This window comes from Bombina bombina, chromosome 3, assembly GCF_027579735.1.
Source record: "Bombina bombina isolate aBomBom1 chromosome 3, aBomBom1.pri, whole genome shotgun sequence".
NCBI classification, from domain to species: domain Eukaryota; kingdom Metazoa; phylum Chordata; class Amphibia; order Anura; family Bombinatoridae; genus Bombina; species Bombina bombina.
This window is the reverse complement of record NC_069501.1, coordinates 739,117,742-739,133,240: the sequence shown is the minus strand read 5'-3', so window position 1 is coordinate 739,133,240 and position 15,499 is coordinate 739,117,742. Positions and strand designations below refer to the sequence as shown.

The following is a 15,499-nucleotide window of genomic DNA, read 5'->3' as shown; positions in this document are numbered from 1 at the left end:
CTAGCTAAACGTGGGGTTTCGGAATCAGTTATAGATTCTCTGATCCAGGCTACAAAGCCTGTCACCAGGAAAATCTACCATAAGATATGGCGGAAATATCTTTGCTGGTGCGAATCCAAGGGTTACTCATGGAGTAAGATTAGGATTCCAAGGATACTATGTTTTCTCCAAGAAGGATTGGAGAAAGGTCTGTCAGCTAGTTCTTTTAAGGGACAGATATCTACTCTGTCTGTTTGGTTACACAAGCGTCTGGCAGCCATGCCAGATATTCAGGGTTTGTACAAGCTTGAGTCAGAATCAAGCCTGTCTACAGACCTGTGGCTCTTCCATGGAGTCTAAATTTAGTTCTTTCAGTTCTTCAAGGGGTTCCGTTTGAACCTCTACATTCCATAGATATTAAGTTACTATCTTGGAAAGTTTTGTTTTTTTGTAGCTATTTCTTCTGCTAGAAGAGTTTCTGAATTGTCTGCTTTGCAGTGTAATTCACCCTATCTGGTGTTTCATACAGATAAGGTCATTTTACGTACCAAACCTGGTTTTCTTCCAAAAGTGGTTTCCAATAAGAATATCAACCAGGAAATAGTTGTTCCTTCTCTGTGTCCTAATCCAGTTTCTAACAAGGAACGTCTGTTACACCATCTTGATGGGGTTTGTGCTTTAAAGTTTTATCTAAAAGCAACTAAAGACTTCAGAGAAACATCGTCCTTGTTTGTTGTCTATTCTGGCAAGAGGAGAAGACAAAAGGCGACTGCGACCTCTCTGTCTTTCTGGCTGAAAAGCATCATCCGGTTGGCTTATGAGACTGCTGGAAGGCAGCCTCCTGAACGAATTACAGCTCACTCTACTAGAGCTGTGGCTTCCACATGGGCTTCCAAGAATGAGGCTTCTGTTGAACAGATTTGTAAGGCAGCGACTTGGTCTTCACTGCATACGTTTGCCAAATTTTACAAATTCATTACTTTTGCTTCTTCGGAGGCTATTTTTGGGAGAAAGGTTTTGCAAGCAGTGGTGCCTTCCGTTTAGGTTACCTGACTTGTTCCCTCCCTTCATCCGTGTCCTAAAGCTTTGGTATTGGTTCCCACAAGTAAGGATGAAGCCGTGGACCGGATACACCAATGTAGGAGAAAACAGAATTTATGTTTACCTGATAAATTTCTTTCTCCTAAGGTGTATCCGGTCCACGGCCCGCCCTGGCATTTTGGTCAGGTTTAAATTTATTTTTTGTAAACTACAGTCACCACTGCACCTTATGGTTCTCCTTTTTCTCCTAACCGTCGGTTGAATGACTGGGGGGGCGGAGCCTGAGGGGAGCTATATGGACAGCTCTGCTGTGTGCTCTCTTTGCCACTTCCTGTAGGGGAAGAGAATATCCCACAAGTAAGGATGAAGCCGTGGACCAGATACACCGTAGGAGAAAGAAATTTATCAGGTAAACATAAATTCTGTTTTTTGTGCTGTACAGTAGTACAACGCATGTTTCCCTCTAAACACCCCGCAGCATGCATGACTCATAAGTGTCCAGGTAAACATGGTCAAGGAAAGGTGGCAACCCTAGACACCCCCTGATGCTATCCCATCATTGAAATCTTGTGATCACTTGCATGATCGCGAGATTTTTTTACATTGGAACAGTTGTTAACCCAGGCATGAAAGGGTTAATGAATTAAAGTGCACGTTTTTAAGAGGGCTTTAATTGTATTAAACTTTACAATCACTTTAACGTTTACAGTTCCATTTTTTTTTCTTCTTCACTTTTGTATAGCTAAAACCATAGTTGCCAACTGTCCCGTATTTGCCGGGACAGTCCCGGAATTTGGGACCCAGTCCCGGCCATTTAAATGTCCCGGACTGTCCCGGCAACTAGCAGTAGCAGACTGCAGCACCGGCTTAGCTAGCACATCTGTAACTATTGTCAATGACTGACTGAGTCTCCTTTGAATCTGAGCTAGAATAGTGCTGCTCGTGATCGTGCAGTCAGGACAGGCAGTGACGTCAGCACGCAACGTCATTACCGTCACGTGACCCCGCTTGCCTCTCATATAGGTAGGGCCCGTAATGTGACAGCATGAGGATGGCAGTGGTTACCAGTAGCTCGCAAGTGGCTGAGTGAGACGGTGGTAGCAGATGGCAGCCGGAACCTGGTGTCACCCGGAGATACGATCACAACGGACACCAGGTTTATGAGGTGAACTAGTTTGTGTGTAACACTTCATGTAGCTCACTAAAGGTCAGAGACTGTAAACTTCCTTAGCAGATCAGATGCAGGAGGAGTGACAGGAGTTAATGTAGGAGTGGTGGGGAAAATATCACAGCTGAGACAGAGCACCGGAGCTGGGCTGGGGAGTGTGAGCTGCAGCTGGAGATACTGGTACTCATTATATGGTCATATAGTCAGTGATCTGTGCTGTGGATACTGGGTTGTACTGGGACTGGACATATGCTGATATAGTGTGATCTGTGCAGGGGATACTGGGACTCATTATATGGTCATATAGTCAGTGATCTGTGCTGTGGATACTGGGTTGTACTGGGACTGGACATATGCTGATATAGTGTGATCTGTGCAGGGGATACTGGGACTCATTATATGGTCATATAGTCAGTGATCTGTGCTGTGGATACTGGGTTGTACTGGGACTGGACATATGCTGATATAGTGTGATCTGTGCAGGGGATACTGGGACTCATTATATGGTCATATAGTCAGTGATCTGGGCAGTGGATACTGGGTTGTACTGGGACTGGACATATGCTGATATAGTGTGATCTGTGCAGGGGATACTGGGACTCATTATATGGTCATATAGTCAGTGATCTGTGCTGTGGATACTGGGTTGTACTGGGACTGGACATATGCTGATATAGTGTGATCTGTGCAGGGGATACTGGGACTCATTATATGGTCAGTTAGTGTGAGCTAAACAGGGGACTGGGACTGGGCATATGCTGCTATAGTGTGATCTGTGCAGGGTTATACTGGGCTGTACTGGGACTCGGAAATCTCTGGTACCTGGTGATACTATAGCATTTGATCTGGGCTCTACTGGGAATCAGAACTCTGGTACATAGTAATACTATGTAATCTAAACTGGAGTACTGGGATATCAAAATGGGCTGTACTTGCACTCTCTGGCACATAGTGATCTGATATTAGGTGTGCTGGTGTTACTGGGGATACTGGGCTGTACTGGAACTGAGTACCAGTACAGCCTAGTATCCCCAGTAACACAGCACACCAAATATCAGATCACTTATGTGTCAGTACAAGTACAGCCCAGTTCAACTCTCTCTGGCACGTGCAAGTACAGCCCAGTTCAACTCTCTCTGGCACTTGGTTGTGCTGGGGATAATGGGCTGAGGGGCCGTGTGAGAAAAGCTGAGAAACAATCTCTTGATAGCTCTGTTAGTAGTAATTAAAAAGTCAGTGCCTTACAGAGGGTTTTAGGGTATATATGATTTCATATGTAAATGATTGAACTACAAATGCAAAATCCTTAGTTACATTGGCTAAACTTATTTATAAGTTAAAAAAACAACCTATGAATTTGTATTTATGCCAGATATTCTTACTCAGAGGTGACATGTTTCAGTAAACATGTAAAGTTTCTTCTATCGAAAAATGGGAAAGTCTACTTGTATAAATGAAACTGCCACCTTCTCATAAAGTGACCTGTTTAAAATAATTTGTTTTCACTCCCGCACATTGTACAGTTTTGTGCAATATGGATGCCTTTTTTGATAATACATTTACAAACATTTAATGTTGAATACAAAAGTATTGTGGAATCAGTGCCATGTGGTTAAATTCAGAAAGTGTTCCAAGACTGGGGAGAGAAGTGACAAGAGGTGTGAATCTTTAAAGTTAATAAACTTATGTTGTGTTAAACTGAGGGTACCAGAGTGACATTGGACATCATGTAAGGCAATGAGCAGGGAGGGATCTCTTCACTGAGTGTACAGGCATAGTTGCTCAGTCACATTAGATTGTAAGCTCTTTCAGCAAATTATTTTTAGCTTTATGCAGTCTCAGTATTTTTAAATAAGTAAATAAGGATGTCAACACCTGTACTTTATATGGAGATGTTTGAGTGGTGTAAACCATTTGAAATGTTTACCTGTGGGTCTGTTACTAATTATATATTTCTGTAACACATTACCTCATTAGTAATTAATACATAATTAGGATATTAATTATATATATAATATTGTATATATATTAAAGTCAGACTGCTAATTTCTTTATTAATACAAAGCCACAGAATGTGACTTTTGTTTGAATTATACATTTTGAGTCTGCATAATCTGCACAGGAGTGAGACATAAGGGCATGTAACCTTTTAAATTGGTTCTTTATAGATATTTTTTTCCACCATAATAAATGGGCGGAGCAAAATTATGTTAATTATGTGGGTTTGGCAAAGTGGGCGGAACTTTAGGGCAGGGGGTGTGGTAAAAATTTGCATGCAGGTAATTGATAGCTGCAAAGTGTCCCTGGAAAATGTTTTCAAATGTTGGCAACTATGCTAAAACGTAAATGTCATTTTTTTTTTACTATTTTAGTATTATCTGTGTGAATGTTACAGAGATCCTCACATGCGTAGTTATATGCCCTACGGTGTGAATAGATATATATATATATATATTTTAAAGATTAGTGTTGTTGCTGAAAAACAAATACTTTGTTTTATTAATAAAGTTATGTGGAAAAAAACGAGCATCGTTGTTTGATGCGCATGCTCGACGTCTCTATGCTTGCCACGTACAGGTTGCGCGTGCCTCGTCATCTCGGGAAGTGATTCCGGCATGTGATTGGTGTCTTAGGGTGCGTGACGTTTCTTCGCAGAGAGACAGCGGGCGGACTAGTAGTGCTATTGCCGCTGCTGTCATTCTACTTGTTGCAGGCTGTGTGTCCTGCTGTCCTTGGTGTCACCCGAGGCTGTGTTACAGAAACCGGAGCAACCGGGGAAGCACTAGGTAAACAAGACTAGTGCGAGTCCTGCTGGCTCCGGCACAGGCTGGTTTGGGGTGTGGCGTGTGTCATTCAGGCAAGTGCTGGGAGGTTTATATGAACTGGGCCTGGGACCTCTGTCACTAAGAATGAAGTGCAGTAACCCACTGGGTACTAAAGGTCTGTACGGGGATTTTATGTGGTGCCAGTATGTTAGGTTCTGTGCTTAGTACTATATGGATTTTACTGTGAATAGAACATTCGTTCTAGCGATGCAAATTATTGGTGAAATTATGTATTTTTAGGATATAAATTATTTCTTAAAGGTCACACAAAAAAATAAATATTTCTTAAAGGTCACACAAATTATTTTACCAGCTTTTGCTAACAAATAATTAGTTGCTACACTTGCTTAAAAGGACCACCATTTATTGTAGCAACAAAATCCCACAGGCATTCTTAAAGTCAAAATAAAACTTTCTTGGTTTAGACGTTGCATGCAACATTGCTTTAAATTACTTTCCATCTTTTATCACATTGATTTATTCTCTTGGTATCCTTTTTTAAAGAGCAAACTTTAGGCTGGAGTCAAGCTATCAAACTGTTGGAAAAATCAAAGTCAAGCTATCAAACAGTTATAAAACAAACAGTAGTCAATCTATCAGACATTTATTTGTTAGCACTTTTTCTTAAGACTATTGAAGGCTGTACCATACATATATGCTAATAAGAAATGTTTAATTGAATACAACAAGCATTTTTGTTATAAATGTCACTCAAATTTTAAAAAAGTAATTTTTCAGCATTTCTTTAAGCGTTAAAAACAAAATTCCCTATTGTGACACTAAATGTTCACTGCAGTTATCTCACACAATGACCCCTCTACGATATCACAAAGTATGGAGATTTTTTTACTGTGGAATTTTAAAAATATTGGGCCCCAAATGTCCCTCAAATTGCAAAAATCTACACTTTCCAGCAATTTCACTTAGGGATAAAAGCAAAATCTTACTTTGTGCCACTACATTTTCACCACAGCTATCTCATGCAATGACCCCTCGACGATATCACACACAAGTATGGGGACTTTATTCTGTGGAATTTTAAAAATAACGGGCCCCAAATATCCATCTAATTGAAAAATAGGCACTTGCCAGCAATTTCACTTAGGAATAAAAACAAAATCTCCCATTGTGCCACTACGTTTGCCTAACTTTCGTCAATGCTCTCACTGAGAGGCTGACAAGACTACTTAAATCTCCAGTCCCATAGTGAAGAGTACTACCCTCCATAAGAGACTACTCCGAATCTTACAACACTTCTCTGCCATCCTCCTGTGACGAAAGGCAAAGAATGACTGGGGGATGAGGGACGTGGGGGAGGTATTTAAGCCTTTGGATGGGGTGTCTTTGCCTCCTCCTGGTGGCCAGGTTCTGTATTTCCCACAGCTAAGGAATGAAGCCGTGGACTCTACTCATAAAAAGATGGAAATAGGCACTTTCCAAAAATTTCACGTTTGAATAAAAGCAAAATCCCCCATTGTGCCACTAAAGAGGGTCATTGTGTGAGACAGCTGTGGTGAAAATTTAATGGCACAATGGGAGATTTTGTTTTTATCCCCAGTTAAATTGTTGTAAAGTGCCTATTTTTGCAATTTGAGGGACATTTGGGGACTAATATTTTTAAAATTCCAAAGTAAAAATTACCATACTTTGTGATATCGTAGAGGGGTCGTTGTGTAAGATAGCTGCAGTGAATATTTAGTGGCACAATGGGCGATTTTGTTTTTATTCCTAAGTGAAATTACTGGCAAGTGCCTATTTTTTGCAATTTGGGGCCTGTTATTTTTAAAATTCCACAGTAAAAAGTCCCCATACTTTGTGATATTGTGTGAGATAGCTGTGGGCAATATTTAGTGGCACAATGGGAGATTTTGTTTTTATTCCTAAGTGAAATTACTGGCAAGTGCCTATTTTTGCAATTAGATGGATATTTGGGGCCCGTTATTTTTAAAATTCCACAGTAAAAAATCCCCATACTTTGTGATATCGTAGAGGGGTCATTGTGTGAGATAGCTGCGGTAAAAATTTAGTGGCACAATGGGGATTTTTTTTTTATTTTTCCTAAGTGAAATTGCTGGAAAGTGCCTATTTTTGCAATTTGAGGGACATTTGGGGCCCAATATTTTTAAAATCCCACAGTAAAAAGTCCCCATACTTTGTGATATCATAGAGGGGTCATTGTGTGAGAGCGCTGGTGAAAATGCAGTGGCACAATGGGAGATTTTGTTTTTATCCCTAAGTGAAATTGCTGTAAAGTGCCGATTTTTGCAATTTGAGGGACATTTGGGGCCCAATATTTTTAAAATGCCACAGTAAAAAATCTCCATACTTTGTGATATCGTCATTGTGTGAGATAACTGCAGTGAACATTTAGTGGCACAATGGGGAATTTTGTTTTTAACGCTTAGAGAAATGCTGGAAAATGACTTTTTTTTTAAATTTGAGTGACATTTATAACAAAAATGCTTGTTGTATTCATTAAAACATTTCTTATTAGCATATATGTATGGTACAGCCTTTAATAGTCTTAAGAAAGTGCTAACAAATAAGTGTCTGATAGATTAACTACTGTTTTATAACTGTCTGATAGCTCCAAAACAGTTTCTGATAGCTTGACTTGAATTTTTCAACTGTCTGATAGCTTGACTCCAGTAACTTTAGTAGGATTATATAAGCTCAATAGGCTGCTTGTGTCTTTAGCATTCTAAGGCAGCCCTTTTTGCTTTTTTTATTTTGACTTTACTGTCCCTTTTCAGGGATATTAAACAGTGCTCCTTCGATAAAAACAAATATGTTAAATCAAAGTAAACCTAAAAATAAACCGGTTGTGTAAACCCCCCCCAAAAAAAAACAGCCAACAACTTACTTGGTTTCTTGGGTAATGAGCATTTAGAATTTCTCATTGTAACCCTGCCCCCCCCAGTGTAATATTGCTGGGAGTTGACATCTTTGAAACTTAGGTTATATTCTGACCTAGGCATGAGCAAGTTTGACTCCCTGTTACCTAGTCTATTCTCTTAAAGGGACATTCAAGTCAAAATTAAACAAGCATGCAATTTTAAACAACTTACCCATTTTCTTCCATTAACAAAAAGCGTACGTCTTTTTTTATATTTACTTTTTGAGTCACCAACTCCTACTGAGCACATGTAAGAAACCCCAGAATATACTTATATGCATTTGTGATTGGCTGAGGGCTGTCACATGATACGGGGTGGGAGGGTGGAAATAGACATAACTTAGAAATTTGTCAGAAAAAAATGTACTACTCATTTGAAGTTCAGACTTCGTGCTATTGCATTGTCATGTTATCATGCATTTGTTGATTATGCATATCTACTATATTTACTGCTCCTTTAACCCTTTAAGGACACAGCTTTCAGTTTGCTCAATTGTTTTATGACGGAAAAATTATGTAATATGTCCTTAAGAGGTTAAAGGGACAGTCAACACCAGAATTGTTTTTTTTTATTTTATAAAGATAACCCCTTTTATTACCTATTCCCCAGTTTTGCATAATCAACACTGTTCTATTAATATACAGGTATACCTCACTTTACAGCGCTTTACTTTACAGCGTTTCGCTAATACAGCACTTTGTGGAGCTAAAGTTAAACCTTTAAGCATTTTGAAACAGTGCTGTAATCATCGTGAGATTGCGAGAAAAGTGACTGCCACCAATTTGTTATGCATAGTTCACTCTGTTTACAGCATTACAGTGCAATCTGTGCCTCAGTGCTATAGCCTGGAAAATGTTACCACAGTAATTGTCACTATTTTACAGGTAGAGTATTTATTAAATACTGTGCTGTTCTAGTATTAAACTAAACGTAGCACTCTTGCACCCGTGATTAGGGTTGCCACCTGTCCCTTAAAATACAGAACACTTATAAGTTACACATGCTGCAGGGTGTGCAGGGAGGAATATGAATAGTGCTGTCCAGAAACACAATATATGTCCCTCCCAGCACACCCTGCAGCATGTGTAACTCATAAGTATCCAGGAAAACATGGCTGAGGTGGCAACCCTACCTGTGATATATGTTAGTTCAAACATGTTTTCAAACATACTGGCAAGTGAAAAGAAAGCTAAAACTGTGTTTCACTTTAAGGCGGTTTTCACTTTACAGCGGGGCTCCGGTCCCTAACCCGCTGTATGAGCGGGGGTATACCTGTACTTTTTACCTTTGTTATTAACTTGTATCTAAGCATCTTCTGACAGCCCCCTGATCACATGCCATTTTATTTATTATCTATTGACTTTCATTTTAGCCAATTAGTGCAGTGTCTGCCACAATCTACAGGCGTGATAATAATGTTATCTATATGATTTACATGAACTAGCTCGCCCCTGTTGTGAAAAGCAAATAAAAAAGCATGAGATAAGAGGCATCCTTCAAGGGCTTAGAAATTAGAATATAAGAGCCTTCCTAGGTTTAGCTTTCAACTAAGAACACCATCAGAACAAAGCAAAATTGGTGACAAAAGTAAATTGGAAAGTTGTTTAAAATTACATGCCCTGTTTGAAGCATGAAAGTTTTTTTGTTTTTTTTTGGTCTTGACTGCCCCTTGACTTGACTGCCCCTTTAAGTAACCATCCTAGAAGTTTTATGACATCAGGTTAAGATAAACCTTCTCGCAGAGACCCCCTCCTCTTGGAGCAAAGCCTCCTTGAAGCAAAGGATAAGCAAAAATGTAGGGGGAAATTAAAGGAAAAATCCATTTAAATAGATGAGAATAAATATTGCAATTATTTCTATATACAAGTATAAGACATATCTTAGTGCTTTTTTATTACAACAATGAAACAGACTGTTTTTTGACATCCGTTAAGTTCAGCCTGCACGTTATCTTTATTTAAAAGGTAGCCCTATTTTAGGCATACTTCATTGCTTTGAAATGATGCAACGTGTCTTCTTTAATACAGCCCTTTAATTCATTCAGCACAATTATCTGAATGTAAAGCTGTGTAATATACATACATACATACATACATAGAAAACAGTGTTGATCCTTTACTGTGCCATATTTTTACATATAATTTATTTATAATTCTCAATTTAATCTGTGGGATTAAAATACAGGGTATAACCAAGACTGCAGGATTACCCCAATTTCTAAGAACAACCATTATTACTGATTTTATTTTTGAGTACAACATCATTAAGTGATTAAAGTGTCAGTAAACCTTAAAAATAATGTTATATAATTCTGCACATAGTGCAGAATTATATAACATTATATTAGCGCAAACATTGTAAAACCTAATTTCCCCTTTGAATTTAAAAAAAAAAACCTGCTGTTTTACAGACCTGCTCTCTGATCTTCTGAGCGGGTCTGTTTTTTTCAAACAGCGCATCGGGCCAGATGTATAGTCACAGCCCGGGCCGACCGCGCCATAACACTAAGTGCAGCTCGCTCCTGCTCTGTCAGACAGCAGGAGCGAGCTGCACTTAGTGCTATGGCACGGTCGGGCCGGGCTGTGACTATATAGCTGGCCCGATGCGCTGTTTGAAAAAAACAGACCCGCTCAGAAGATCACAGAGAGCGGGTCTGTAAAACAGCAGGTTTTTATTTTTGAGTACAACATCATTAAGTGATTAAAGTGTCAGTAAACCTTAAAAATAATGTTAGCGCAAACATTGTAAAACCTAATTTCCCCTTTGAATTTAAAAAAAAAAACCTGCGGTTTTACAGACCCGCTCTCTGTGATCTTCTGAGCGGGTCTGTTTTTTTCAAACAGCGCATCGGGCCAGATGTATAGTCACAGCCCGGGCCGACCGCGCCATAACACTAAGTGCAGCTCGCTCCTGCTCTGTCAGACAGCAGGAGCGAGCTGCACTTAGTGCTATGGCACGGTCGGGCCGGGCTGTGACTATATAGCTGGCCCGATGCGCTGTTTGAAAAAAACAGACCCGCTCAGAAGATCACAGAGAGCGGGTCTGTAAAACAGCAGGTTTTTATTTTTGAGTACAACATCATTAAGTGATTAAAGTGTCAGTAAACCTTAAAAATAATGTTAGCGCAAACATTGTAAAACCTAATTTCCCCTTTGAATTTAAAAAAAAAAACCTGCGGTTTTACAGACCCGCTCTCTGATCTTCTGAGCGGGTCTGTTTTTTTCAAACAGCGCATCGGGCCAGCTATATAGTCACAGCCCGGCCCGACCGTGCCATAGCACTAAGTGCAGCTCGCTCCTGCTGTCTGACAGAGCAGGAGCGAGCTGCACTTAGTGTTATGGCGCGGTCGGCCCGGGCTGTGACTATACATCTGGCCCGATGCGCTGTTTGAAAAAAACAGACCCGCTCAGAAGATCAGAGAGCAGGTCTGTAAAACAGCAGGTTTTTTTTTTTAAAATTCAAAGGGGAAATTAGGTTTTTACAATGTTTGCGCTAATATAATGTTATATAATTCTGCACTATGTGCAGAATTATATAACATTATTTTTAAGGTTTACTGTCCCTTTAAGAAGAATGAGCATGGCCAGATTTGTCATTCATAGAAGTGGGCATTTCTAAGGTAGTGCTCGATAAATATGTAGAAAATCTAGAAGCCAGGTATTTTAATATTATATATTTATAATAATTTTTAAAATAAATACTATGTGCCTGAACTTAGCATTGCACCATTGGGAGCTAGACAAACATATCTGTTAAACTAAGATATGTGTGTAGGCAGCAATTGGCAGCTAGCTCTTGGTAGTGTGTTGATACTTCTTAGCCTACCTAGGTATGCTTTTCAACAAAGGATACCAAAGGAACAAAGTACAATAGCTTTTCAATGTAAATTGGGAAGAGTTATTTAAAAAAAAAATGCATGCTTTATCGGAATTGTGAGTTTAATTTTGACTTTTCTGTCCCCTTTAATAGTGTCAAGTCTTCTCTTCACAAGTAACATGTTTGGGTTAGCTCTTCCAAATAAGGGAAGTTTTGAGGGGGACATGCCTTTGGGGAAAAAAATGCTGCAGTAGAGTGTTAATGTACTCAGCATGATTTTATGTTCCACTGGTTTGTTAACTTCAAAATTACAGAATAGTCTTGTTAAAGGGACACTGAACCCAAATTTATTCTTTCATTATTCAGATAGATCATGCAATTTTAAGCAACATTCTAATTTACTCCTATTATCACATTTTCTTAATTCTCTTGGTATCTTTATTTGAAATGCAAGAATGTAAGTTTAGATGCCGTCCCATTTTTGGTGAATAACCTGGGTTATTCTTGCTGATTGGTGGATAAATCCATCCACCAATAAAAAACTTCTGTCCAGAGTACTGAACCAAAAAAGCTTAGATGCCTTTTTTAAATAAAGATAGCAAGTGAACGAAAGAAAAATTGATAATAGGAGTAAATTAGAAAGTTGCTTAAAATTGCATGCTCTATCTGAATCATGAAATAAAAAATTTGGGTTCAGTGTCTCTTTAATGATTCCGATACAGCATGCAATTTTAAGCAACTTTCTAATTTACTCCTATTATCAATTTTCCATCGTTTTCTTGCTATCTTTATTTAAAAAGCAGGAATGTGATGCATAGGAGCCGGACCATTTTTGGTTGAGAACCTGGGCTATGCTTGCTTATTCGTTGGTAAATGTCAGCCTCCAATAAGCAAGCACCATCCATGGTGCTGAACCTAAAAGAGGCTGGCTGCTAAGATTTACATTCATGATTTTCAAATAAAGATAGCAAGAGAATGAAGAAAACTTGATAATAGGAATAAATTAGAAAGTTGCTTAAAATTGCATTCTCTATCTGAATCATGAACTGAACTATTTGGGTTCATTGTCCCTTTAATTACACGTTTGTTTCATTTCAGTTTCATGGTTAAGTAAAACAGATCCATTCAGACACATCCTCACTACTATTTTAGCTAATACTTAACTAATTTTTTCACTTTGTATATTTTGCTTAAATGAGCAATAAACACAGTAGAATAGCATACTCAATAAGTGCATAAAAGATAGACCATGCAAAAAGCACTTAGGGCACCCAATTGCGCTTAGTAGCGCATGCTATGATCTCCCAGTGTCCCAGCTTACTGATCCCAGGTATAGTCAGCGACTCTGCTTGCCAGAAGGTGGTGGTTCAAATTATGTTATTAGAAACGATTACAAACCTAAAAACTGTTTAATAAAAGTTGCAAAATCATAAAAACATGAACTAATTGCACGCTCTCCTTTAACAGAATTGCTACGCGTTTCGCAGCTGTCCTGGCTTTCATCAGGCATATTCTTTCACTTAATGGGACACTGAATCCAAATTTTTTCTTTCATGATTCAGATAGAGCATGACATTTTAAGCAACTTTCTAATTTACTCCTATAATCAATTTTTCTTCGTTCTCTTGCTATCTTTATTTTAAAAGCAGGAATGTAAATCTTAACAGCCAGCCCATTTTAGGTTTAGCACCATCGATAGTGCTTGCTTATTGGAGGCTTACATTTACTCACCAATAAGAAAGCATAACCCAGGTTATCAACCAAAAATGGGCTGGCTCCTATGCATCATATTCCTGCTTTTTTAATAAAGAAAGCAAGAGAACGAAGAAAAATTGATAATAGGAATAAATTAGAAAGTTGCTTAAAATTGCATGCTCTATCTGAATCATAAAGAAAAAAAAAATTGGGTTTAGTGTCCCTTTTAATAGCCAGCATGGCTGAGAAACGCATAGCAATTTTGTTAAAGGAGAGAGTGTAAATTACTCCATGTTTTTATGATGTTGCAACTTTTATTAAACAATTTTTAAGTGTGTAATTGTGTTTTTTTTTTTTTTAAGTTTTTATTCGACATTGTGCAAAACATTACAAGTGTATAGAAAAAGAAAAGACAGCGTAACTCAATATCTCACATTCATAGACGGTATTCGCTAATATATTATAGGGGTTTGTATAATTGTCACGCTCTCTGACACAGGCAAGTTTCACCTTTGAATTGTAGAAGTGGTGTGATTGTATCCACGTGTCCAGGATGACGTAGATACAAAGCGATCAGTACAATATTAGTTCTTCAACTGAAGTTGCAATGTGAATAACGGTAGGTGGTGCCGTATTTAAATGATTATCGACAATATATTTTTTATAATGAACATACAAACACAAAAAAAGAAAAAAAAAATTAAACTTGAGAACATTAGGTCACTTTCTGAGTTGGAATGTAGAATATTATAGAATATGACTTGGCTGAGTAGAACAGTTTTTCACTTCTAAAAGATATATAAAGGTATTAGATTTATATCTCTGTTCAGGATCGTGGCTATACTGTAATATAAATCCATTTGGTCAAGTAACTGATAGTGTAGTTTTTCTAGCATAAACGTAGAATGTACCTGGTAGAGCCATTCTGTGATAGTGGGGACTATTTTTTGTTTCCAGTGTCTAGGTATAACCTATTTAGCACTGTTTAGAAGAATAAGTAAGGTGTTATAGGTTTTGGATAGTTTGGGTATGGGTTTGTGTAAAAGGACAATAGCTGGGTCCATGGTTATATGTGTAGAGTAGTTCATTTATTTTTTTCTATTACTGATTGGGCATTTGCACCAAATGTGGATAAATGTGCCTCTTTCTCCGCATTTTCTCCAGCATCTGTCAGATGCATTAGGAAAGATTGCCTTAATTTTATTAGGGGTAAGATACCATCTTAGTAATACTTTGTAGTTTGTTTCTGAGATTGATGCAGATATAGATGCCTTTGCCGTGCAATGGAAAATAGAATTCCAGTCTTTCCTAGATGGTGAGGACATAAGGTCGCGTGACCAGGCATCTGTGTAGGAAGGAAGTAATGTGGGTTTCAGTGTTAATTTGTGTATCAATGATAATGTGCCACTGTTTGCAAGATTTCCTGAGCACAAAATCTCAAATGGAAGTCTTTGTCTGAAGAGGTTGGGTTTGTTACGGTGTGTGGATGTGAAGTGTTGGAGTTGGAGGTAGGCAAACCAGTGATTGAAAAGCTCTAGTCCACTATTAGTTGGCTCTAAACTGTTTTTTAAGCTTTCTCCGTTTGAGAGTGTATAAAATGGTATTGTGTAATTTGTCGTTGTTGGTTTATGACGGAAGCATTCAGTGAATGGCAGGGTATCGTCTAGTAATATGTGTGTCAGCGGGAATGGTATTGAGGAAATAGGGTTTGGTATGTGGAGAGTTGTTTTCCAGGTTTGGAAGACCTCATGGACTATGGGGGTAGGTGTTAGGCGTTTTAGGCCACGTTTTTATAGGGAGCCAGCATCCTCTTGTAGTAAATGATGTTCCAGTTGGACCCATTCTTTGCGGCTTGAGTTTCTACACCAGTCTACAATTCTTTGGAGTATCGCTGCTCTTTGGTATTTTATTAAGCAAGGCACACCCAGTCCGCCATTATTTTTAGAAAGTAAAAGGGTAGATTTGGATATTCTAGGGACAGTATTATGCCAAATGTATTTAAGTAGTTGGGACTGGAGATTAGGTATATAAGAATCTGGTAAAGGAATTGGCAAGGTCTGAAAATAGTATAATCTTTG

The 15,499-nt window shown here is 38.5% G+C and overlaps 1 protein-coding gene across 8 annotated transcripts in view; it reads left to right on the top strand.

Moving 5' to 3' along the window:
• The first annotated feature begins 4,804 nt into the window (after positions 1–4,804).
• TFG (trafficking from ER to golgi regulator) overlaps positions 4,805–15,499 on the top strand; it is a 225,526-nt gene continuing 214,831 nt past the window's right edge. For 2 of the 8 annotated variants that reach the window (XM_053707570.1, XM_053707568.1), the window contains exon 1: positions 4,808–4,974. The gene's annotated coding sequence lies outside the window, so the exon portion shown is untranslated. Of the gene's footprint in view, positions 5,046–5,109; positions 5,129–15,499 lie in introns of those variants that run through there. The other 6 variants (XM_053707573.1, XM_053707571.1, XM_053707575.1 and 3 more) reach the window with 5 other exon arrangements.